The sequence below is a fragment of the Oncorhynchus tshawytscha genome, linkage group LG13 (assembly GCF_018296145.1).
Source record: "Oncorhynchus tshawytscha isolate Ot180627B linkage group LG13, Otsh_v2.0, whole genome shotgun sequence".
NCBI classification, from domain to species: domain Eukaryota; kingdom Metazoa; phylum Chordata; class Actinopteri; order Salmoniformes; family Salmonidae; genus Oncorhynchus; species Oncorhynchus tshawytscha.
This window is the reverse complement of record NC_056441.1, coordinates 59,175,520-59,201,029: the sequence shown is the minus strand read 5'-3', so window position 1 is coordinate 59,201,029 and position 25,510 is coordinate 59,175,520. Positions and strand designations below refer to the sequence as shown.

The window sequence follows — 25,510 nt, the reverse complement described above, 5'->3', positions numbered from 1 at the left end:
AGGGTAGGCTAACGACTAATTGAATAGATAAGATCAAAGGCTGGATGAGAGAATTCTTCAAACTCAAAGGGCTATGAGAAAATTAGGAGACATGGAGGGCCGCGACTAATCAGCAGTTGGAAAATCCTAATGCTCCACTACCGGGTACGGCAGTAATCCCCGTAAATTGTAGCGAGACAAATGCTTGCATCGTTCAGTGAAGTCGAAATCCATTTTCAGAGAGGTGAAAACTAGTATGAGTGTATTAATGAAGGTGATTCGGTGAGCCACGGTAGTGTGATAAGTAACCTTGACTGAGACTTGTGTTTGCTCACCGAACTAATGCCTAGGCCTGAGCTCAGCGAGCTAACAGAGTCAAATAATGAGAAAAAAAACTCTTCTTCAATACATACAGAGGAAATCAAGATTACTGCTATCAATCATGGGTGCTAGTTTAGCAGAAGTGAAGTAGTTAGCTGTGTGCGCTAGGAACGGCACGGTAGTGTTTAGCATGATAGTTAATACCCAATAGTGTGTCCTTACCAACCAAGACCATGGTTTTGGCAGGGTAATGGTTAGCATGCTAGCTTCAGGAGCACAGTGTCGTTGTTGTTGGGGATTGAATCCTGGGTCGGACTTAAGCGCTTATCAGATTCCAAAAACGTGTATGTGTCTACACAGCAGTGTTCTAAAATATTGGACCATTGGCTTTCATACTTTTCGAAGCAATTTCTCCAGAGTAGTTTAGCTATGTTACAATGGGCGACAGACTATCGGGTCTCTGCGTCTCTGGACTCTAAATTACAGCTTAAAGGGATGGCCTACGTCAGGGGTTCTCACTGGTGTTTTGCAGGTACTATTTAATGAAGCTGCCAGTTGAGGACTAGTGAGGAATCTGTTTCTCAAACTAGACACTCTAATGTACTTGTCTTCTTGCTCAGTTGTGCACCGGGGCCTCCCACTCCTCTTTCTATTCTGGTCAGAGCCAGTTTGCGCTGTTCTGCGAAGGGAGTAGTACACAGCGTTGTACGAGATCTTCAGTTTCTTGCATGGAATAGCCTTCATTTCCCAGAACAATAATAGACTGATGAGTTTCAGAAGAAAGGTCTTTGTTCCTAGCAGTTTTGAGCCTGTAATCGAACCCTCAAATGTTTTTGCTCCAGATACTCAACTATTCTAAAGAATACCAGTTTTAATGCTTCTTTAATCAGAACAACAGTTTTCAGCTGTGCTAACATAATTGCAAAAGGGTTCTAATAATCAACTAGCTTTTAAAATGATAAACTTGGATTATTTGGATTAGCTAACACAATGTGCCAGTGGAACACAGGAATGATGGTTGCCGATAATGGCAAAAGGTGGCTACTTTGAAGGATCTAAAATCTAAAATATATTTAAATTTGTTTAACACGTTTTTGGTTACTACATGATTCCATATGTGTTATTTCATAGTTTTGATGTTTTGACAATTATTCTGCCATGTAGAACATAGTACAAATAAAGAAAAACCCTTGCATGAGTAGGTGTGTCCAAACTTTTGACTGGTACTGTATATACAATGGGGCAAAAAAGCATTTAGTCAGCCACCAATTGTGCAAGTTCTCCCACTTAAAAAGATGAGAGAGGCCAGTCATGTTTTATCATAGGTACACTTCAACTATGACAGACCAAATGAGAAAAAAATCCAGAAAATCACATTGTAGGATTTTTAATGAATTTATTTGCAAATTGTGGTGGAAAATAAGTATTTGGTCAATAACAAAAGTTTATCTCAATACTGTTATATACCCTTTGCTGGCAATGACAGAGGTCAAACGTTTTCTGTAAGTCTTCACAAGGTTTTCACACACTTGCTGGTATTTTGGCCCATTCCTCCATGCAGATCTCCTCTAGAGCAGTAATGTTTTGGGGCTGTTGCTGGGCAACACGGACTTTCAACTCCCTCCAAAGATGTTCTATGGGGTTGAGATCTGGAGACTGGCTAGGCCACTCCAGGACCTTGAAATGCTTCTTACGAAGCCACTCCTTCGTTGCCCGGGCGGTTTGTTTGGGATCATTGTCATGCTGAAAGACCCAGCCACGTTTCATCTTCAATGCCCTTGCTGATGGAAGGAGGTTTTCACTCAAAATCTCACGATACATGGCCCCATTCATTCTTTCCTTTACACGGATCAGTCGTCCTGGTCCCTTTGCAGAAAAACAGCCCCAAAGCATGATGTTTCCACCCCCATGCTTCACGGTAGGTATGGTGTTCTTTGGATGAAACTCAACATTCTTTGTCCTCCAAACACGACGAGTTGAGTTTTTACCAAAAAGTTATATTTTGGTTTCATCTGACCACATGACATTCTCCCAATCGTCTTCTGGATCACCCAAATGCTCCCTAGCAAACTTCAGACGGGCCTGGACATGTACTGGCTTAAGCAGGGGGACACGTCTGGCACTGCAGGATTTGAGTCCCTGGCGGTGTAGTGTGTTACTGAAGGTAGGCTTTGTTACTTTGGTCCCAGCTCTCTGCAGGTCATTCACTAGGTCCCCCCGTGTGGTTGTGGGATTTTTGCTCACCGTTCTTGTGATCATTTTGACCCCACGGGGTGAGATCTTGCGTGGAGCCCCAGATCGAGGGAGATTATCAGTGGTCTTGTATGTCTTCCATTCCCTAATAATTGCTCCCACAGTTGATTTCTTCAAACCAAGCTGCTTACCTATTGCAGATTCAGTCTTCCCAGCCTGGTGCAGGTCTACAATTTTGTTTCTGGTGTCCTTTGACAGCTCTTTGGTCTTGGCCATAGTGGAGTTTGGAGTGTGACCTTTTGAGGTTGTGGACATGTGTCTTTTATACTGATAACAAGTTCAAACAGGTGCCATTAATACAGGTAATACCTTCGGTAGGTAATGTACACGCTAGACATGCCGCACATTAAAGCTTTCTACTCAAATCAAATCAAATTTGATATGTCACATGCGCCGAATACAACAGACATTACAGTGAAATGCCTACTTACAAGCCCTTATCCAATGATGCCGTTTTAATAGAAAATAAGTGTTAAGAAAGTATTTACTAAATAAACTGAAGTAAACAATCAATACAAATAAAGAAGAAAATAGAAAAATAACAAATAATTAAAGAGCAACAATAAAATAACTGTAACTAGGCTATATACAGGGGGTACCGGTACAGAGTCAATGTGCAGGGGTACAGGTTAGTTGAGGTAATTGAGGTAATATGTACATGTAGGTAGAGGTAAAGTGACTATGTATAGATAATAAACAGGTTAGTTGAGGTAATTGAGGTAATATGTACATGTAGGTAGAGGTAAAGTGACTATGTATAGATAATAAACAGGTTAGTCGAGGTAATTGAGGTAATATGTACATGTAGGTAGAGGTAAAGTGACTATGCATGGATAATAAGTAGCAGCAGCTATGCCATTATTAGCTGAATTAATAGTGTTCCCCTGACCACAGCATACCAAGTTGTTTGCCACATAAACCAATAAAACAATGACTGTATTGGGAATTAGAATTTAGAGTAGAAATGACAACCGCATCCTCTGTCAAAAACAAAAATGCAGACAATTTTGTTTTAAGAGGCAATGGAAGACCACCAGCTCTTACTGGTTAATGACAGATTATCAGATCCTCTGACAGCCCTCACACAGGCAGGCGCTTGAACACACACACACACACACACACACACACACACACACACACACACACACACACACACACACACACACACACACACACACACACACACACACACACACACACACACGGAAATGCGCTGGTGGCAAATCAACAGCTGTTCCCATAGTAAAATCATTCATCTGAAACATGCTCAGAACTGCTCTGTTTCAGTAGTGTTGTATGTTAACCCCAATAAGACGACGAGCTCTAATCATAGTTGTTTTTCTTTGTTTAATGATCTATTGTTGCAGCCTAGATATCACTGCTTTGTAGAGGTTCACCGTCATATCAGCCATAACTATTCACAAAAGTTATGCATGAAGCATTTGGTGCTTAACTTCTCTCATTATTAGGTTTCAATAACCATTTTTTCACTTTGACAGGTTCATTAAAGCCTCTCAAAAATATTCAAATATTCAAACGTGCCATCATACATTTAATCTCCAAACAACCACAGAGCCATGTCTCCCTGTAACCAGCTCATCTCTGTCACAATTTCAAAGGCTCTCTCTCAATCCCTTTCTCTCTTCCTCTCTCTTTTCATTCTCTCCCTTCTCTCTCTCTCTCTCTCTCATTCCCTCACTCTCTTTCTCCCCCACTCCCCCCTCTCTCTTTTTCTGTCTCTTTCTCTCTCCCATCCTCTTTCTCTCTCTGCCACAAAACACAGACAGCTCCTATTGGCTGATAGTTTGTCTCGAACCACGTCAATATTCCCTGACTCATGTGTGGGTATTGGCAGGCACTGGCTCAGCTAATGGCAGGTGAGGCAGTAGCGCTGTGCTGTGCTGTTTTATGTCACTTAATCAATGCCCTGCAGAGGAGAGAAGTGCCAGACAGCTCAGCACTGGCAGCTCCCTCGGCGTTGGGCACGGCAAACCTTCTGGAGCCAGCAGAGCTGGGGAGGGCATGGCATTGCTGCACACAAGCACACACACGCGCATACCCAACCCCTTCCTCTTCGAAACACCCTGCCCCCACTCCCAAACCCCACATCGGCTCTAGTGGTGTGTTGTCGGGTACAGACAGCGTATGCCATGCTGGTCTGATGTACCCTACACCCCACGTCGCCCATCCTGGCTTGGATCAGGGACAACATCCAAGATTCCGTCTCTCACTCTCACGCTCTCTCTCACGCTCTCTCTCCGTCCTCTATTTCTAGCAGCTGCGGTAGCCATGAGCTGCAGTAGACAGTGGCTCCAGGCCCCAGACTGAAAAACCCTCAGCTTAAAGCTTTCAGCATTATCTCTGTAACCCCAAAGCAATTGGCTAGAGGAACTTGGCCTTTTCTGCTGTCCTCAAAATGTATTCATAGAGTATGGCATAGAGACCTTATCCCACTTCTCTCTCTTTCGACGACGTGCTGCTGGGCTTTAACCTTGCAATGACTCCTCCTCCTCTGCACCAGGTTAATGCCTGGGATTGTTTGCCACGCTCACTCAGTCAAATCCTTTCAAGCTTTCATCTGCTAATTTCATTGTTCATTTACAAAGAATTGTAATGGATGTCTGTGGTTGCAAGTGTTGTAGACAACATGTACTTGAGGCAGTTTTTTTTGTGCCAAAAACAATAAACAGACGGCATTTGAAATGATAAAAATGAAAGGTGTAGGAGTGGTCCATTTGCTGCTGTCATGGGCAGCAGGCAGTCTCTGCTGGGGTAAGTATTATGTGTGTTGGTACAGGGATTTTGCTATCGCTCACAAATAACATCCATGTGATGAGAACTACCATTATACCGTACTTGTGGTTTGGTATTTTAATGAACATACACTACTTGACCAAAAGTATGTGGACACCTGGTTGTCCAACATCTCATTCCAAAATCATGGGCATTAATATGGAGTTGCTCCCCCCTTTACAGCCTCCACTCTTCTGGGAAGGCTTTCCACTACATCTTGGAACATTGCTGCAGGGACTTGCTTCCATTCAGCCACAAAAGCATTAGTGAGGTAGGGCACTGATGTTGGTCGATTAGGCCTGGCTCGCAGTTGGTGTTCCAATTCATCCCAAAGGTGTTCGATGGGGTTGAGGTCAGGGCTCTGTGCAGGCCAGTCAAGTTCTTCCCTACTGATCTCAACAAACCATTTCTTTATGGACCTCACTTTATGCACTGGGGCATTGTCATGCTGAAACAGGAAAGGGCCTTCCCCAAACTGTTGCCACAAAGTAGGAAGCACAGAATCATCTAGAATCTCATTGCATGCTGTAGCGTTTTTTTTCTTCGGGGGGCATATTATTGTGACCCTGGTGGCACAAAATAATCAAAAGTCTGACTGCACAGAGATGCTTGGGGAAATGGTCACAATGGGGGACCAGTGTGTGTGTGTTTCAGGGGAAGGGATCTCATCTCCATCAACTAGGACTTGACATTGGTTAATTTAATCTCCCCATTTTTGCACATTTTGCTCAATCTTGCATGCTTTCTCAAACAGCTGAAACTGTATATGCATTCGTAAATCAAGTCCTTTCAAGAGTTGGGCTCTGGGATGTAACAACCGTTGGGCATCTGAGCTTATGGATGATTGTAGGGGAAGTGTGTAAGAGCATGTGTGTGTAAGAGTGTGTGTGTGTGTGTGTGTGTGTGTGTGTGTGTGTGTGTGTGTGTGTGTGTGTGTGTGTGTGTGTGTGTGTGTGTGTGTGTGTGTGTGTGTGTGTGTGTGTATCCCACATCTGTTGCTCGGGAGTAAGGATGTTAGGGACAATATAGGATGACTCACAATAATTGTTTGCTAAAATAGTAATTGCTTGACAAAAATGTAACAAAATGGCAATCCTGGTTATCGGTAACAATCCTTTGCATGATCTGTCGACATTATTACGCATATAAATTGTTAATGATGGGAATTAAGTTACGCAATATTTTTGAATATATATCATTTTTTAATATCTATATATAAAGCAAATCGAGGTGAGGGTGATGGAAATGCTTTTGGCAGTTGATCTGCTTCTGTTCTGTGGTTGGCACCGTGTTCTCTTTTCAAAGAGTGGGTCCTGGCCTCTCGGGGGGCATAGAGATGACAACCCAACTTGGGATGGGGAGGGGCTTTAGCGGGTGGAATAGTGGAGAACAATTGGAGGGTTACTTAGTAGCAATGAAAATATCATGGTACAGCTATATGGACACTCAATCATTATGGTACTTTTCAATGGTAAATTTACAAACATATATTATGATAAATAGATCTGAAACTTGTATCTCATTATGGTAATTGGTGAAATAATTACAGCCAGTTATAATTGTAATGGCTTAGCAGATAATAAGAAAAGACAAACAATATTTACCTGGCTTAAAGAGAAAGAATATAACATCTATTGTTTACAAGAAACTCATTCAACTCATTCAATTAAATTGTGTGGGAAAAGGACTGGGGGGAGGTAGGGGGGTGCAATATACTTCTCCCATGGGCAAAGAAACTCAAAAGGGGTGATTATATTAATTAACAGTAATTTTGATCCGAATGCGCAAATTGTCCAAGCAGATCCGCAAGGTAGGTGGATAATTTGAAATATGTTATTGGACCTTAAACAGATATGTCTCCTTAACCTTTATGGACCAAATAATGATGATCCACGTTTCTTTGAAAATACAATACCAGTCAACATTTTGGACACACCTACTCATTCAAGGGTTTTTCTTTATTTTTCTATTTTCTACATATGAAATAACACATTTGGAATCATGTAGTAACCAAAAAAAGTGTTGAAATATATTTTATATTTGAGATTCTTCAAAGTAGCCACCCTTTGTCTTGATGACAGCTTTGCACACATTTTGGCACCTTCCCTACGGTGAAGCATGGTGGTGGCAGCATCATGCTGTGGGGATGTTTTTCAGCGGCAGGGACTGGGAGACTGGTCAGGATTGAGGGAAAGATGAACAGAGAAAAGTACAGAGAGATCCTTGATGAAAACCTGCTTCAGAGCGCTCAGGATTGGGGCGGGGTGAAGATTTACCTTCCAACAGGACAACAACCCTAAGCACACAGCTAAGACAACGCAGGAATGGCTTCGGGACAAGTCTCTGAATGTCCTTGAGTGGCGCAGCCAGAGCACGGACTTGAACCCGATCGAACATCACTGGAGAGACCTGACAATAGCTGTGCAGCGACTCCCCATCCAACCTGACAGAGCTTGAGAGGATCTGTAGAGAAGAGTGGGAAAACTCCCCAAATAAAGGTGTGCCAAGCTTGTAGCTTTTTATTTTTTATTTTATTTTTGTTTAAAAAAATCATCTTTATTTAACTAGGCAGGTCAGTTAAGAACAAATATTTTTTTACAATGACGGCCTACAACGGCCAAACCTGGACGATGCTGGGCCGCCCTATTGGACTCCCAATCACTGCCGGTTGGGATCTGACTACTTATGTAAATGCAGCTGTTGGCAGGTCAGCTGATGTATGTATAGGCTGATGACCATAGAGAGGGCACAGCTGCAGTAGCTGAACAGAGCTGAGAGAGGAGGCCCAGACCCTTCACTGTGTTTGTTTACCATCTCCTCCATCTCAGTAGACCGATCAAGGTACATTCCAGCAGGGTGGCTAGCTCCAAGGACTGCTCCAATACAGATACTACAGGAACACTTGAAATGCGGTTTGGTAAAAGTAGCTGGATCGTTCCACCATTTCAGTTCCTTTTGAGTAGTGTAACTTGGTCAAAAGAAACTTTTGATTTCACCAAATTTAAAATTCTGTCATAAAGAGCACCTGCAACGTAATAAAAACATGTTTTCCCATCTCGAGAGGTTAAATAAAATAAAGTAACAGGGTTGATGATTTCATCTTAAATCAGCCAAAAATCCCCTTGTGACAGGGGGAATGGAAGCTTGTTGTGTACAACAGGGAGTAGCAATTGAATGCAAACTTCACAAAAAAAAACATTCCTGCCTGTCTATCTATGGGTAACAGGGTTGATGTGCTCTGCTCGACCCGCTCAGTTTTCCATCACAAAACACCAGATAATGGTCAAAAAGAGTAGAACCAGCTCACCTGCTTTCATACTATGATTTGACTATTAAAATGTTTCTTTTGAATAAAAAACTTATTTTAAGGAATAGTTTCAACATATTAAAAAGAGAGTTCAGTTCACTAACAGGGTTGACCTTAAAATGAGGGACAGATGTAAATGAATCACTAATCACATAAACTCAATAATACTCTTCTGAAATGACTTTGTCAAAGCAACAAAAAACAGGGTCTTACAATGATGGTGAAAACATTAAGAAATGGTGGGGTTATGTGGCTTATGTTAATGTAAAGTGCAGAATTCTTTAATTATATTTTTTAAAAATCTGATTAATTCAATTCTCCAGGGCGCTTAATATAGCAGGCTTTTAAATTCAATATTGGTGCAGAATTTCTACTTAAAATATCTAAGGGATGCAAAAGGCCCTCTTTTCGTGGAACGACCCAGCTGAGAATACTCTACTCACAGTCCAGAAGTGGTGCTAATGATCATGTGAGGCTGCTCTCTTCCACTCATTGGCTTCTATGGATACTGTCTCTGGTTCCTGAAAAACATGAAAAACTCCAATATCATATCATCATGCCACCATGTTGACATACACTGAGTATATAAAACATTAGGAACACCTGCTCTTTTCATGACATAGACTGACCAGGTGAATCCAGGTGAAAGCTATGATCCCTTATTGATGTCACTTGTTAAATCCACTTCAATCTGTATAGATGAAGGGGAGGAGACAGGTTCAAGAAGGATTTTCAAGCCTTGAGACAATTGAGACATAGATTGTGTATGTGTGCCATTCAGAGAGGGAATGGGCAAGACAAAAGAGTTAAGTGCCTTTGAACGGGGTATGGTAGTAGGTGCCAGGCACAAAGGTTTGTGTCAAGAACTGCAACACTGCTGGGGTTTTCAAGGTCAACAGTTTCACGTGTGTATCAAGAATGGTCCACCACCCAAAGGACATCCAGCCAACTTGACACAACTGTGGGAAGCATTGGAGTCAACACCTTGTAGAAGTCCATGCCCCGACATATTGAGGCTGTTCTGAGGGAAAAAGGGGGTGTAACTCAATATTAGGAAGGTGTTCCTAATTATTTGGTATACTCAGTGTACTATATATGGCATGAAGGATCTAAGATAGATGAGCAGTATCTGATGCTTCACTAGTATCAGTCTATGTACAGAACTGCTGAATCACATGCAGAGAGATGGTGGATTACACAGCACACTCATTTCAATAGAGGAAAAAACAGATGCTGGTTTAAAATATGATCTTCACATTGACTGAGAGTGAACAACAATCATTGTTGTAAATGATTGTTGCATGACACACTAGATTGTCGACTACATTAGGCAGCCATGATGTAGAATAGAGTGGAAACAAGTAGTGTTTTACGGCCATTATTTTTATTGTAACAATTACAACCCAAATAAAAATGCAATTCCGCTCATTCCTGGCATGTCGCATAATGCCTGGAAAATCTGGGAATCTTTCAAAGGGGAAATTCTCATTTTGAACGTTTTTTTCCCTTTGCATTTCTCAAGACGAGTGGTCTATTCTGGGCACCGATTCAAAAAACACAGGGAAAAAAAACCTCTCTCTCCAAATTAGCCGGCGGTTCCTTTTATTGGAGTGGATTCTGTTCTAATTTTAAAGCCTTTTGTAATAAAAGGTCTTAATTATGACCTTGCATTCCAAGTAGCGGTGGTGTAACCAGAGAGCTATTACAGTGAGCCTCCTTCTGGGTGCCCATTAGCCAATAGCCAGGCACTACACCGCTAGTCTCCCACTAGACAGCCTCTCTGCTTTACTGGCAGCCTCTGCGTGTTCCCTCCCAGCCTACCTGGTAACACAGGTAATCAAAGGAGCAGTTAATGCCATGTACTTTGAGTTAACGTCTATAGCGGTGTTGTGTAATTATGTGCGCCCTGGTCATGACTCAGACACGGATTGACTGACAACGGTAGAGCGCTCCTCTGTCTGGTGTAGAAAACACAGCCGTTGGTGTATAAGATGTAAGGTAATAGAAAATGGGCAGGTAATGATGCTATTCTGACTGTAGGGTAAACAGGGAAAGGGGGAAAGGAATGAGTATTTCAGGAACATTTTAACTGTGAATGTGTGTTTTGTAGGTTCCCACTGGTATCACAGGTTGTCAACCTAAGTGTATCCTAAACGACATCCTATTCCCTATATTGCAGTGCTTTTGACCAGAGCCCTAAAATAAGTATGCTATAGTATATAGGCTAGGGAATAGGGTTCCATTTCAGACACAACCCCTGTCCCATGTTGTGGGTGGTGTAGACTGAGGGACTGAGGGCTAGGATGGCTCCAGGCTGATGCCGGGGTGTACTGCAGTCATCAGGGGTGCTTTGAGAGATTTCAGTATGAGAGAAGCCTTCTGTGTGTGTCCTCAAATAACCCAATGTCCCACCCTCCTCTCTGCCTCTCTTTCGCCACTCCATACCACCCTCCCTCCCTCTTGTCGTATCTTCATTGCCTTTCCTCGTTCCCGACTCCTCGTATCGTTCCATTTCGTTCTCCCTCCTTTCTCTTTGTCGCTCTGTCTGTCGTCCACCTGCCTCTCTCAACCTCTAGCCAACCTTACACCCCTGTTTCTCCTCAGCATCTCTTCTATTAAAGACCCCCCTGTCTATCACTCTATCACAGGAGTGTCAAAGATAGCGACGGGGTGCAAACCAGCCCAAGGGTGGTTTGATTTAAAAAGTATATATACTGTACTGTATATAATATTTTGGGGGTGGAAAACAAACTCAATATATATTTTTTAATGACTCAAACCAAATGAAAACTGAGAAGAAAAGATAATGGACCTAAATTCATAGTTTCTTGACTGTGTCCAACTCACTAATAATCACTGAAATGAAAGCTAGTCAGTCAGGGAGCATCAAACATTCACCAAAAACGATGTACAGAGGACTATTTTTTGCAAACGTTGACGGCATGGAAATATAACCCATTTTCAGTGGGCCCCTCCGGACCTCGTTGAAGACTGAAGGCGGCCCACGGTGAGAAATGTGTTCCACACCCCTGCTCTATTCCATCTATTCAGTCTATCTATCATCATTTCCTTTACAGGATACCCACCCAGAGCACAAAGACAGAAAGTTATAGCTAGCCTGTAGCTATCTTCAGGTTGGTACCTTCCTTTCCGCTCCCTCTGCTACAGTTTTCAGATTCATCAGATCCTTTAAAATATCCTACTAGATGTATTTACATTCTAAAATATATTTGATCCAGGGCTTCCGGAGTGACACAGCGGTCTAAGGCACTGCATTGCAGTGCTAGAGGTGTCACTACAGACTCTGGTTCGATCCCAGGCTGTGTCGCGCACAATTGGCCCAGCGTTAGGTTAGGGTTTGGCTGGCTGGGATATCCTTGTCCCATTGCGCTCTTGCGACTCCTGTGGCGGGCCAGGTGCATGCACGCTGACTACAGTCGCCAGCTGTACTGTGTTTCCTCCGACACATTGGTGCGGCTGGCTTCCGGGTTAAGCGAGCAGTGTGTCAAGAAGCAGTGTGACTTGGCGGGTTCGTGTTTCGGAGGACGCATGGCTCTTGACCTTCACCTCTCCCAAGTCCATACGGGAGTTGCAGCGATGGGACAAGACTGTAACTTTCAAAATTGGGGAGAAAAGGGGGTACAAAAAAATAAATATATATTTGATCTATAAAAAGATATAGGCTAATACTGACATACCTGTACCCCAACCCCACCATCTATCTCTCACGCTCTCTCTCTTCCTGATGGAGGGAGGGTGGGGTAATCCACACTGGTTGCCATGACACCAGACAGCCCTTGCTCGGTGAAGGGTCGAAGCTTCCTCTCTGGTCTATTTCTTCCACAGAGGAGTGAGTAAGTGAGTGAGAGAGTGAATGAGTGTGTGTGTGTGTGTGTGTCTATTTGTCTATGTTAGTGTGTGTGAGTGTGTGTATATAGCTCCATTCTTGTGTATTTTATTCCTCTTGTGTTACTATTTTTCTTTTCTTATTATTTTTTTACTCTGCATCGCTGGAAAGGGCTCATAAGCAAGCATTTCACAGTAAAGTCTACACTATTCAGCGCATGTACAATATTGAACCATTATAATTTTAAAACTTCTCAATCAAACTCTGATTTTGCCTTTGCTTATATCTGTATTCCATTTCTTTTTATCATAAAAAAACTCTCTAAGTCCATGCCAATAACAAGCATACCCATAACATGATGCCACCATGCTTGAAAATATTAAGAGTGGTACTCAGTGATGTGTTGTGTTGGATTTGCCCCAAACATAACACTTTGTATTCAAGACAAAAAGTTAATTTATTTTCCACATTTTTGCAGTATTACTTAAGCGCCTTGTTGCAAACAGGATGCATGTTTTTCAATATTTTATTCTGTACAGGCATCTTCATTTCACTCTGTCATTTAGGTTAGTATTGTGGAGTAACTACAATGATTTCTCATACCATTAAACTCTGTAACTGTTTTAAAATCATCATTGGCCTCATGGTGAAATCCCTGAGCAGTTTCCTTCCTCTCCAGCAACTGAGTTAGGAAGGACGTCTGTATCTTTGTAAGGACTGGGTGTATTGACCACTATTATTGAACATGGAATGAATCCTTGCAACTTATTATGTGTGGGGGCGGCAGGTAACCTAGTGGCTAGAGCGTTGGGCCAGTAACCGAAAGGTTGCTGGACTGAATCCCCGAGCTGACAAGGTAAAAAAATCTGTCGTTCTGCCCCTGAACAAGGCCGTTAACCCAGTGTTCCCCAGTAGGCAGTCATTGTAAATAAGAATTTGTTCTTAACTGACTTTCCTAGTTAAATAAAGGTAAACATTTTAAAAAATACGATTTGTTAAGCACATTTTTACTCCTGAACATATTTTGGCTTGCCATAACAAAGGAGTTGAATACTTATTGACTGAAGACATTTCGGCTTTACATTTTTGATTAATTTCAAAAAATGTCTACAAACAAAATTCCACTTTCACATTTTGGGGTATTGTGTGTAGATCAGTGAGGCTGTAACACAACAAAAGGTGGAAAATGTTAAGGGGTGTGAATACTTTTTGAAGTCACTGTAAGTCATGCCGACCCGAGTTAAGTGAACACAAATGGAATGTATTCCCTTTCTATGTACTTTTCTCTCTAAGCATATTCTGACCTTGAATTTAAGCATGAGAATAGCATGCTATTCACCCACTATTCATTTGGGGCGACAAATATTTTCAATAAGAACAAATATCATTTTTACAGCTATTTAAAGCTGGTGGACCAAAAATGAAAGTTACTTTTGGTTTTGGTCCACCAGCTTCAAACAGCTGTAAAATCTATATTTTCTGTTATTGAAAATATATTTCACAGAGATTTAGATGATACAATGATTCTCTACACTAAACTAAACTGAAATTGAGCGAACAGTGTAGAATTTTTGCAATCAGGAAATGAATGATTTCCACTAGACAGATGCTGCTCCGGCGAAAGAAATCCATTCGCGAATGAATATCACAGCGAAACCACAACACTGGCACGTAAGTAATACTGTGAAATCTATCATTCCACTATTAGCACCAGATATAAAATGAACATTTTCTGAAATTACAAAGCAAAAATAAAAATAAATCCTATGTAGCACCTTCAATTGATCCCTAATATTCTGGACTGTTCTCTCCATATAGTCGATTGACTCTAATTAAAGGTACACCAAATTGAAATGGATGGATTTAGATAAATGTAATAAAAAACCCATTGAATGAAAACTCAAGTTTGAGGGCTTTCAGCAGTTGGGAGGGCTTTCAGTGGGAGGGCTTTCAGCAGTTGGGAGGGTTTCAGTGGGAGGGCTTTCAGCAGTTGGGAGGGTTTCAGTGGGAGGGCTTTCAGCAGTTGAATTAAATGTATTCAGTGCTCGCAAGCGAACCATGCATGGAAAGCCTGTTATGCACCTGCATAAGGTAAGTCTGAATACCAACAATTTAGAAGTGTGTAGGAAATCCATGCGTAGGAAAGGAGTCTGAATTGGGCCCAAGGTAAATAATAATACACTTAATGTGTCATGCATCAGATGCAGCATGCAGCAAAAATGTATCATGAATAAAGTGCAACGCTATCTTACTTCAACACCATGTAATGAGCCTCTCTTGAAATATTGTGTGTAATCATGCTCATCCCATTTACAGTAATGTAGACAACATGCAAAACAGTAAGGGGCCGATTCCAACTCAGGAAATGTACGCCTTTCCTAGGCACACCTTTCCTAGGCATTTCTCAGACTAATAACTTACGCAGGTGCGTAATGAGCTTTGCAAGTGTGGTTCCCTTACGCGCTGAATACATTTAATTAAACTGCTGAAAACCCTCCCACTTACTGACCAACAGATTTTCTCATGGAATTTTTTTGTACATTTATCTTAGGCCATCCCTTTAAATGTCAACAGACTAGAATACATAGAGAGAACCGGTTCAGAGTATAGGGATCAATGATAGAATGCCATCTATGCATCTTTGTCTTCGTTTCAGCACCAACTGGTAGATTTAAAAATACTCTAATCTTATAGATTATTTTGGCAAACTTTAAAAGTTAAAAGTTGTGTCTATGTCCTCTTTTGTTGGCCTAGTCTTGTTAAATGTTTCTAGAAAGTATCGTTTTTCATTAAAAGGTGGAAAAAAGTATACACTAGGTGTTGAACAAAAGTCCTATTAATCCACCCTAATTCTCACTGTTCATGGAACTGTGTGACAAAGGTCCAGTCGTCATGAACCATCGCCAGGCTCCAGGTTTAACCTGCTACTTGTGGTCTGAGTTCCATAGTCATTCATAGAGGCTACATGTCCCAACATTAACCTAATATGATCCGGTAATGTTAGTGACCCTCAGGAACAACTGCACAGACATGACAGAGGAAAGAAAGGTCAACGGAACGGAATGATGCAGAATGTAGACTACAAACACCTAAGTGACAGTTATAAATGTATGTGGGTATTACTGACGATGGTTCCCGATAGTGACTAATATTTAACATGGTAGAAATGGTCAAATAAAACGGAGAAAAGCCCGGGTATATAATTGAAACGTTCTAAAGCGGATACATAAACGCAGCAGGTTCAGCCCCACAGAAGCCTATAGCGTGGGTCTCCAAATTTCATCCACGCAAATTATGATGGCCCACAGTTACAATTCTGAATAATGGCACAGCTATTTATAGCCTACTTCACTGTGGAAAAGGGGCCACAATGCATTTCATGTTAATATCATTTTCAGTTTGCTTCGATGTGACTGGTTTCACATTTGTCTTCCGGGATCATAAGAAAAAAATGATCTAAAACTATTTCTATGTGTATTTACAATTCCCTTCTCCAAGCGGATTACTAATTGATCTAGCTATTATCGATAGCTCTTATCAATTTATAAATGAAAGTGCGTGGAGAATGCTGTTATTTCTATAGGAGAAAATAAGTCGATGTTTTTCGACTTTGAACCGGCAGGTTGGCTTAACCTTGCAAGTAAAGGTGGTGGAATTATTCAAGATCGGAGTCAAGCTCAGAATATGGTGTATCTGTAGACACACCTCCACCACACCTTCATTACTTACATCTCCAAGCCGAGTGAATAGCGGGTGAATAGCATGCTATTCTCATGCTTAAATTCAAGGTCAGAATAAGCACAGAGAGAAAAGTGCATCAAAAGGGAATAATGTTCAATTTATGCACGCTTAACTATGAGTGCAGAACAGCTTGTATTCTAGACTGTACACAGTGTCTCTTCCCCCCACCTCAATCTCTCTCTTTCTCTCTGCCCACCCACTCCCCCACCACTTCTCTCTCTCTGAGTCCTCCACCAACTCCTAGCTAATAAAACCGTCCACTCTAGCTAGCTTCCCATTCATCCCAAGGCTCCAAACCTGATGAATAATTTAGCAGTCTACATTTCCAGCCATCTGCTTCTCTTTGCCTGGCCATCAGTCCTCCTCCTAGTCTACGGACACTGGCTGCCTGCATAGCCTTCAAACATACACATACCTATTCACACCCATAGACATATGCAGTACATAGGCACATTCATATACATTGGCATACATATTCATACTCAGTGTCCATAATTGACTTTAAATGGTGTGCTTCTCATTCGCATAGCGGAGGAAGATAGCCACAGATTCTTATAATGATAAAGCCATGACAGCCATGTCATATTTGTATGAATTTATTATACTTCTGTGAAGTAGCTGACTTTTACTCAACATGCAACAAAAGTGCAACTTAAGGGAAATGTACGACAAATGCAGCAATCATAATTTTCCCTCTGTAACGACAATCAAAATGAATCGCTGTCATATGAACACCACCTTAAAGCTAAAACGACTTTCACCAGTCCAAACGCCACTTTCTGGTCATGAACCTGCTGCACTAGCCAACACCCACCAGCAGAGGACAGAGTAACCCCTCTGTCCCCTTTAACAAATTATTCTCCAGAGAGGACCATACCAGGTTCAACGCCATACAATAAAACAGGGTTAGGGTTCTGATCAGTGAGGTTCACGATGACAGCAACAATCTTAATCTAAAAACATAATTACATACAATTTGATATTGACACAGCACATGGTTATGAGCAACTAAAACTGTCGGACATCTTGAAATGACTGTTTAGATGGGGTTGCTTTGCTGTGCTTATTGAAATAGATCATTTGAGAAAAAATCAGATGATGGGAAAAGCTGGGAATCCCTCCCTCCTTCCCTCCCTCTACTGAACACTGTCCTTTTCTCTGTTAAATTACAGCTCACAGAGATCAAGCCCCTGGTGGAGCGCCAACACAACCAGCCTCTTTGTTCAGGTGAAATTCTTCCCTGGTATCTCCGGCTCCCAAACTCCCGAGCTAAGTTTACTCAGCTTAAAGAAATGAGACGAGTCTTGTAGCTAGCTGCTTGGCGCCCACCCTCTTCCCCAGCCATCTCCATAGACAGAGGATGCGTCCCAAGTGGCACCCTGTGTCCTATATAGTGCACTAAAAAGAAAATAGGATTCAGTTTGGGAAGCAACCATAGACGGAGATGAGCATTTAAAGATGCACTTGTAACAGCAAAGATAATCCAGTCGTTCTTCGGGTGCAGGCCTACCCTGTAAACAGGATTTATATGGTGCCGGCATAACGTAGACATACCTGAGGTAATGATATTAGGGATCATAAAAAGCATTCTATAAATGTAACATATGTCTCTGTAGTGTCATAAAACGAAATACCAGGGTAAATTAGGAAATGACAGCACTGGATAAGCCACCATGCCATGACAGTACCTAAGGAAACCACAGTGAAAACACTTTTGGTTCAGTGAAAAAACCCACATTTGTATATTGTATGAGAGGTAGCCCAGCGGAATGAATGTGTGGCTCACTGTGCTCCCTGCCCTGACAGCTTCCCCACCCATCCCAGACACATTAAATATCAGCCCTCCAGCATCAGCAGTTGTGTGTGTGTGTGTGTGTGTGGTGTGTGTGTGTGTGTGTGTGTGTGTGTGTGTGTGTGTGTGTGTGTATACATGCATATATCTGTGTGTACACACGTGTGCGAGTGTGCATGTGCGCACATTGGTCTGTGTATATGTACAGTATGTGTGTAGGGGTGGCTTGCTGTATCTGCTAAACATGACTGAGCCCAGTCTGGCTGGCCCAGAAAGAGAGGGGAGGTCAAACATTCATGTTACACTGCCTTTACACACACTGACAGATGCTGTCGGCTTTGATCTAACTTTAGCTGATCCACTCTTGTCTGTCAGTTCGCTGGTGGTGACTGCATGGTCAGGAATCAGCTTAAAGGTTCTGCTTGTCCTGCGCCACAGAAAGATAAGCTATGCAATTTAACACTATGGGGAGAGGTCCAAATCACAGGCAAATACAAACACCATTAAGGTAGTAACCCTTTGCTTTTCAATGCTTTACAGCTGCCTTTCAGTGAACAACCAATCGCCCAGGCAGGGACACTACCTTGGTCTCCGTGCCACATAACATATTTCCAGGAACCGCAAGCTACTGTGGTGTGTGTGACTCTGTGTGGACGTAATGAGGAGTTGTGAGGAGTGACAGTTAAAGGGGAGAGGGGGAAGAGGGCATTGGGGAGGGGTGGGGGGTTGCAAGTGTGCCAGGCACTGCACACAATGGGGTTCGCCCGCCACGGAGAGAGCGAGAGAGAGAGAGAGAGAGAGAGAGAGAGAGAGAGAGAGAGAGAGAGAGAGAGAGAGAGAGAGAGCGAGAGAGAGAGAGAGAGAGAGAGAGAGAGAGAGAGAGAGAGAGCGAGAGAGAGAGAGAGCAGGAAGGAATCTGGCCGCTCTGTTTCTCTCTCCCTCATTCCCTCTCTCTCTGTCTCTCACTGGCTCAAATAGGAGAGGAGCGGCGAGGGGAGAGGAGAGAGAGGAGAGGGGCTAGGCGAGGGGAGAGGAGCTGGCTGCACTCGGAGCACTGCACGGCCAGGCTGAACTGAGTGAACTGCACCAGAGTGTTTGCTGTGAGGTCAGAGAGTCCAACATTCCTCTGGAGCTGTGTGTTTACACTGCTTGGGAGAGAGAGAGAGAGGAGAGAGAGAGAGAGAGAGAGAGAGAGAGAGAGAGAGAGAGAGAGAGAGAGAGAGAGAGAGAGAAGAGAGAGGGGTAGAGAGAGAGAGAGAGGGGGGGGGCAGGGGGAATGAGGGGGCTTACAAAACGGGAACAAATCAACGTCCCGTCTCTCTTTGTGCAATACAGTCTCGTCCTGCTCTACTGTAACGCTGAACCAATGTAACACTAGCTATCACTTCAACCGGGGTTTTGAATCATCACAAACTTTACATTATCTGTGAAGAAAAGCAACAGGCTGACAGAGTGTTTATTATTTAAAGCCTGGGATCAAGTACAGATTTTTGAACGTTTGCAAGATGTGTGGTTTATTTAACGTTAATAATTTATGTGTTGAAAAGTTGGGAGAAAACTGAAAGGAGCCGAGTTAAGTCTGGTAATCAAACGCATATTTCTCTGTGTCTCTAGAAACACACATGTAAAGGGAACTCCAATAATGGTAAATTCTGCAGAGTGAATTTCTTATTTTTTTTAAATGTAAAACTCACAAAGTGAGATTCTACATAAAACTAGCTCGGCTTAACAATTGTGAAAACCCCGGAGCCTATGGTAAAACTAGAAACTACTGATATTGCTATTTATATTGATTTGATTCTGTTTATTTGACATTTACATTTACTATAGTATACAAAAAATACATATTTTCCATCAAACATTCTTCAGTACAATTGAAATCCAAATCACAAAAAATGTAATGCTATTTGTTAGTAAATCATTGTAAAAATCAAAACAATTATCAGGTAAAAAAATCCATAAGCATTTCCTTCTTAAAGCTTATTTTCTAATGAAGACACATAGTACAGTAAGTAGTTCCTATGGAACAATCTCAACTTTAAAAACTAAAACCACTTTTGTCTTTACAAAATCCTTGCATCATTATTATAGAAATAGAATGTGTTAAGTATAAATTCTAGATCATGATCTTGACTAAACATGACTGGCTCATGCAACAAAATTGCAATGTTCACTATTAGCTACTACATGATCTTGGCTTAATAATAGGCAGACATATGCCATTCACCATTCACGTACATTGCTCATACTTATTTAATGAAATGCATAAAAAAACAGCTTGGCCAAATATACAGTTGTTTTATGATAGTGCCCCTCTACCATTAAATCAACCAGACCTCTCTCAGATCTGGGCCTGTGTTCAAAAAGCATTTAATAAATAAAATGACATGGACAGGTAGGAGCTGATCCTAGACCAGCACTCTTAAACTGAGAAGCTTTGTGTAAATGGGTACTGGTCTGCTGTACTGGGACTCAGAGCTGGGACGATCAGAAGTGCAGTTCAACGGAGAGATTTTCATTCACTGAATAAAGATGTTTCCTTTCCCCCTCTCCTGGACAGTCAGACATACTACACTCTATTCACAGCACACTTCTGCACTGCAGATTCCATAACGCCGAGCACTAACACTTTAGGTAAGAACATTTGGCAACTGAATGAATCTGTCCACTTTTATAAATAACATGTAATATTATCTATTGGTTGAAAGTATTCTCACAATCTCAGAGGCTATAATGAAGAAAGTATACAATTTACTGTCTATACACTATAGAATTCTAAAGGGGCGATTTCTACAGTAATCCTACAAAATTCAGCGAGTTAAAAGAATTCGTCATTGTAAAGATTTTTGCTTTATGCTAAATTTACTACTTTGAAATATATGTTCTATTTAATTGTACTTTTCAATTTGTAAAGTACAAAAGTTTCTCTCTCTCTCTTTCTCCCTCTCTCTCTGTCTCTCTCTCTAGTCTCCTTTAGTTTTCCGTCAAACACTTTTTTTGTGGCTAAATAATCACACAATTTCTCAACAAAAGAAATGGAAAATGTATTTGCCAGTGCTTTACTAGTATATATAACAGGGGTCCCCTCAGAACCAAAGAGTTCAGATTGCTCTTTTTAGGAAGCCTCAGCAATCGTGATAACAAATCACATCCAATCTACATAAAATAATAAAAATACAAATAAAATCATAATGATTGATTCCAGAAATAGTCTCTGTTTCATCTGCCATGCCATTATGTGCAACCATGATCAGGTTTCTTGACTTATACTGTAATGATTTAGAATTACCATTTGAATTGCAGGCGTTGGTTGCCTTTCAGGAAATCGTCACATCTGGCATCTGCTCGAATGTCATTTCAGCAAATCAAACCTGAGTGTTAGACAATTGGTTGTCTGGCATTCAAGACTGTTTAATCAATTTCAGACTGCTGCATATCAACACCAGTTGGTAGGAGCTCAAGTACGCACCCTGACAAAAACAAATCTAATACTGAACTACAGGGGAGGAACACGGCAAAATCCTGATAATTATTTAATACATTTTAAATCTGCTGACTAAGACGATAGGGTGAGTTACAAAGTTTATCCAAATTAACTGAACCATCAAATTCTCTCACTTTTTTTAACCATTTTTCATCAGTAAAACAAACATGTATTATTTGTTGAAACATGTCATTCAATTCAGAACAATTTGAGTCAGTACCAAAACCTTCGGCTCTGTAAATATATCAGTTAAGTATTTTAGCTCTGTCCTTCAAGTTATGAACGTCTACAGCAATAAAATCAAGTCACAGACAGAGTCAGGAAATGATAGGAGGAAGTGCGCTTTGCTTCCAAAGGTTGAGCTATCCTTCATAGTTGTGTATTCTTTAGTACAAGTCCTGACGCACAATAACAATATAAAAGATACAAACTGTCACATCGTGCATTTGTGTGTGACTGGTGGTTGTGTGGATACGTTTACCAACGGCCTCAATTTTGCCTTGCTCTCCGAGCAAACAGAAAATGCTCACTGATTTACTAAACAGAAACATGCACTCTTCAGACCCACGGCCCCTATAGGTGAACGGCTCTAACACTACATTTTAACACTTCATTTAAGGGAAACATGCACTTAAAAAGCACTTAGCAACAACACTTAACAACTGACAGGTAAGAGGTAATTCAAAACTATCTTTACCCAGTGGAGAGCTGGACAAGGGGGATGAGCGAGAGACAGAATGAAGAGGTATATGATAAGGTGGAGGTTTTGGCAGTTCAGCTACCGGTTAAGGGGATATAGGGGACAATGTGAGAGAGAGAGAGAGAGGGAGAACTCACTGTGGCCAGACCTCCATTCCTCAGCTCCCCAGGAGGTACAGCCACAGTCACAGCCCCAGCAGCCAGATCTGCCGCAGGGGAGCGTAGCCAGACACCCACCCAGGACACCAGTCCCCCAAACAAACCACTCCGGGAGGGAACCACCGCAAAGGAAAGGGCGGCAGGAGTTTTCCAATGCAGCTGGGCACCGGGCAGCTGCCAAATCGCCGCCACGCTTCTCTTCTTCTTTTCTCTCTCTGTCAATCCCTCGCTCCAGAGCTGAGAGAGGCCCAGGATTGGGAGAGCGGAGGGAGAGAGAGAGGAGAGAGGGAGAGTCAGCCACACAGACACAATAGATAGCCGTGGCTTTGACAATGCCTTCCCCAAACGCCAGAACATTTGCTCCCTCTCCATGACACCCGCATTCAGCCAGACAGACTACGCTGGACACAAACAAAGGTAAGTGCAAAGAAGGATGGAAAGAATGGAGAGAGTAAGCAGGGGATAGCGGAGGGGAAAAAGGGGGTTAGGATAAATGGAAGATTAAGATCAGCGAACTGCACTCACCTTTCGTCCGACTCTTTGTTGTGTGTGTTTCATTAATTTTCCGAAATGTTTCATAGTAATCCATCACAAAGTTTGGGACAGAGTACTGCAACTGTAATACGATGAGTACTGTTTTGTATTTTCATATGCAGCCTTGCGCACTTTTCAGAATATGGGAAGTGGTTTTTCCCCTGCATGCGGTCATTGTCCAGTCCTAGTTGGAGATTACACAGAAAAGGAAAGGAATGTGAGATAGTCAGCTCAGCTGTTGATGTTTTTCTGTTGTTTGCCCTGAATCCTTCCTGCTTCTCTACACAGTTGCGGCATAAGGACTTTCTTGTCCCCCTCCCTCTCTTTTCACTCACAAGTATAACAGTAAGTATAAGTAGTGCCAATGAGTGTGTGTGTGTGTGTGTGCGTGCGTGCGTGCGTGTGTGCGTGCGTGTGTGTGTGGAGGGGGGATGATTGCGTGTCTGAGTGTGTGTGTGCGTGCATGCGTGCGTGTGTGCGTGCGTGCGCGTGTGTGTGTGGAGGGAGGGTGATTGCGTGTCTGAGTGTGTGTACGCACATGAGCGTGGGTGCGTTTGCTTGCGCATACATCCAGTGTGTTTTAATAAGGCACTGGGTCAGATGTGAAGACCTGTCTTCAGCAGCTCATTAAACCTCTCACACCAATCATTCAACAGGAGCCTATAGGACATGGGAAACACAGGAGAACAAAGGTAGGGTGCACCCAATAGCACCTCCGCTACGCTACCCGACAGAACAGACCCACTTCTCTTTTTCTTAAACAATCGCAGCTTGGCTGTGCACTATGGGCAGTAACAATTCCCTTAGTAAGAAACAGACAGTTCTGCCCACTCCACAATATATTGCAGCTACAGGGGCTGTGCATACAGGTGTAGGATCTTAACTTGATCACCTTATTGCAGGATAACTTTCCTGCATAGCAGGAAATGTAAGACATGTAGTGTATTTTGTCATTTCAGACTTGATTTTCCCTTACAAAAAATTAATCAACCCCTACAAAAATGTCCATTAATTATAATTCCCATAATAATTTCCATTGCCTGTAGCTGCAGGAGTATTTTCCTGACGTAGCAAACTGGCTCAAATTAAGATCCTACATCTGTAGTTTCATACAGACAGACCCAGGCACGAAAAAAGCTTGTTTTTAACGGTTCAGCAGAGAGAGGAAGCCAGGAGGAAACGTGCAACAAAGCAGGCAGAGGAGGAACTTTTCTAGTGAACTTAATAAGGCAAATACTGTATGTGGCAATGGAGGAGAGACTATGGAGTCTTGGCATTTACTGTCTCTCAAAGACTGGGATGTAGGATTTGATTAGAAAACTATAATACATACAAATATACAGTAGCCAATTGAAAACTACCTACCTGATCATCATGTTCAACCTATAATTGAATTAAACATAAATAGCTTATAAATAGTATATCTTATATGTTAAATACAGTACCAGTCAAAATTTAGACACACCTAATTTTTGAAAATATTTTCTATGTTGTAGAATAAAAGTGAAGACATCAAACTATGAAATAACTCATATGGAATCATGTAGTCACCAAAGTGTTAAACAAATCAAAATATATTTTAAAGTTTAGATTCTTCGAAGTAGCCACCCTTTGCCTTGATGACAGCTTTACACACTCTTAGCATTCTCTCAACCAGCTTCACCTGGAATGCTTTTCCAACAGTCTTGAAGGAGTTCCCACATATGCTGAGCACTTGATGGCTGCTTTTCCTTCACTCTGCAGTCCAACTCATCCCGAAACAGCTCAATTGGGTTGAGGTCGGGTGATTGTGGAGGCCAGGTCATCTGATGCAGCACTCCATCACTCTCCTTCTTGGTCAAATAGCCCTTACACAGCCTGGAGGTGTGTTGGGTCATTGTCCTGTTGAAAAACAAATGATAGTCCCACTATGCGCAAACCAGATGTGATGGTGAATCGCTGCAGAATACTGTGGTAGCTATGCTGGTTAAGTGTGCCTTGAATTCTAAATAAATCACAAAGACAGTGTCACCAGCAAAGCACCCCCACACCATCACACCTCCTCCCTGCTTCAAGGTGGGAACTACACATGCGGAGATCATCCGTTCACCTACTCTGCATTTTAGGAACCAAAAATCTCACATTTGGACTCATCAGACCAAAGGACAGATCTCCAGCTGTCTAATATCCATTGCTTGTGTTTCTTGGCCCAAGTATGTCTCTTCTTCTTATTAGTGTCCTTAAGTAGTGGTTTCTTTGCAGCAATTCGACCATGCAGGCCTGATTCACGCAGTCTCCTTTGAGCAGTTGATGTTGAGATGTGTCTGTTACTTGAACTCTGTGAAGCATTTATTTGGGCTGCAATTTCTTAGACTGGTAACTCGGATGAACTATCCTCTGCAGGATGAACTATCCTCTGCAGCAAAGGTAACTCTGGGTCTTCCTTTCCTGTGGCATCCTCATGAGAGCCAGTTTCATCATAGCGCTTGATGGTTTCTGCAACTGCGCTTGAAGAAACTTTCAAAGTTCTTGACATTTTCCAGATTGACAGACCTTCATGTCTTAAAGTAATGATGGACTGTCATTTCTCTTTGATTATTTGAGCTGTTCTTGCCATAATAT

At 42.0% G+C, this 25,510-nt stretch overlaps 3 long non-coding RNA genes across 3 annotated transcripts in view; 1 reads left to right on the top strand and 2 right to left on the bottom strand.

Moving 5' to 3' along the window:
• LOC112265417 overlaps positions 1 to 25,510 on the bottom strand; it is a 67,958-nt gene that overhangs the window by 17,544 nt on the left and 24,904 nt on the right. Inside the window, exon 2 of the long non-coding RNA XR_002955770.2 lies at positions 9,097 to 9,174. This is a non-coding gene — a long non-coding RNA (uncharacterized LOC112265417). The remainder of the gene's footprint in view (positions 1 to 9,096; positions 9,175 to 25,510) is intronic.
• Positions 19,823 to 23,341, bottom strand: LOC112265415. The gene is made up of 2 exons (XR_002955768.2): positions 22,901 to 23,341; positions 19,823 to 22,612 (listed from the first exon to the last, which is right to left on the bottom strand). It is a non-coding gene; the product is annotated as an uncharacterized LOC112265415 (long non-coding RNA).
• Positions 22,608 to 24,416, top strand: LOC112265416. The gene is made up of 3 exons (XR_002955769.2): positions 22,608 to 22,792; positions 23,198 to 23,254; positions 23,566 to 24,416. It is a non-coding gene; the product is annotated as an uncharacterized LOC112265416 (long non-coding RNA).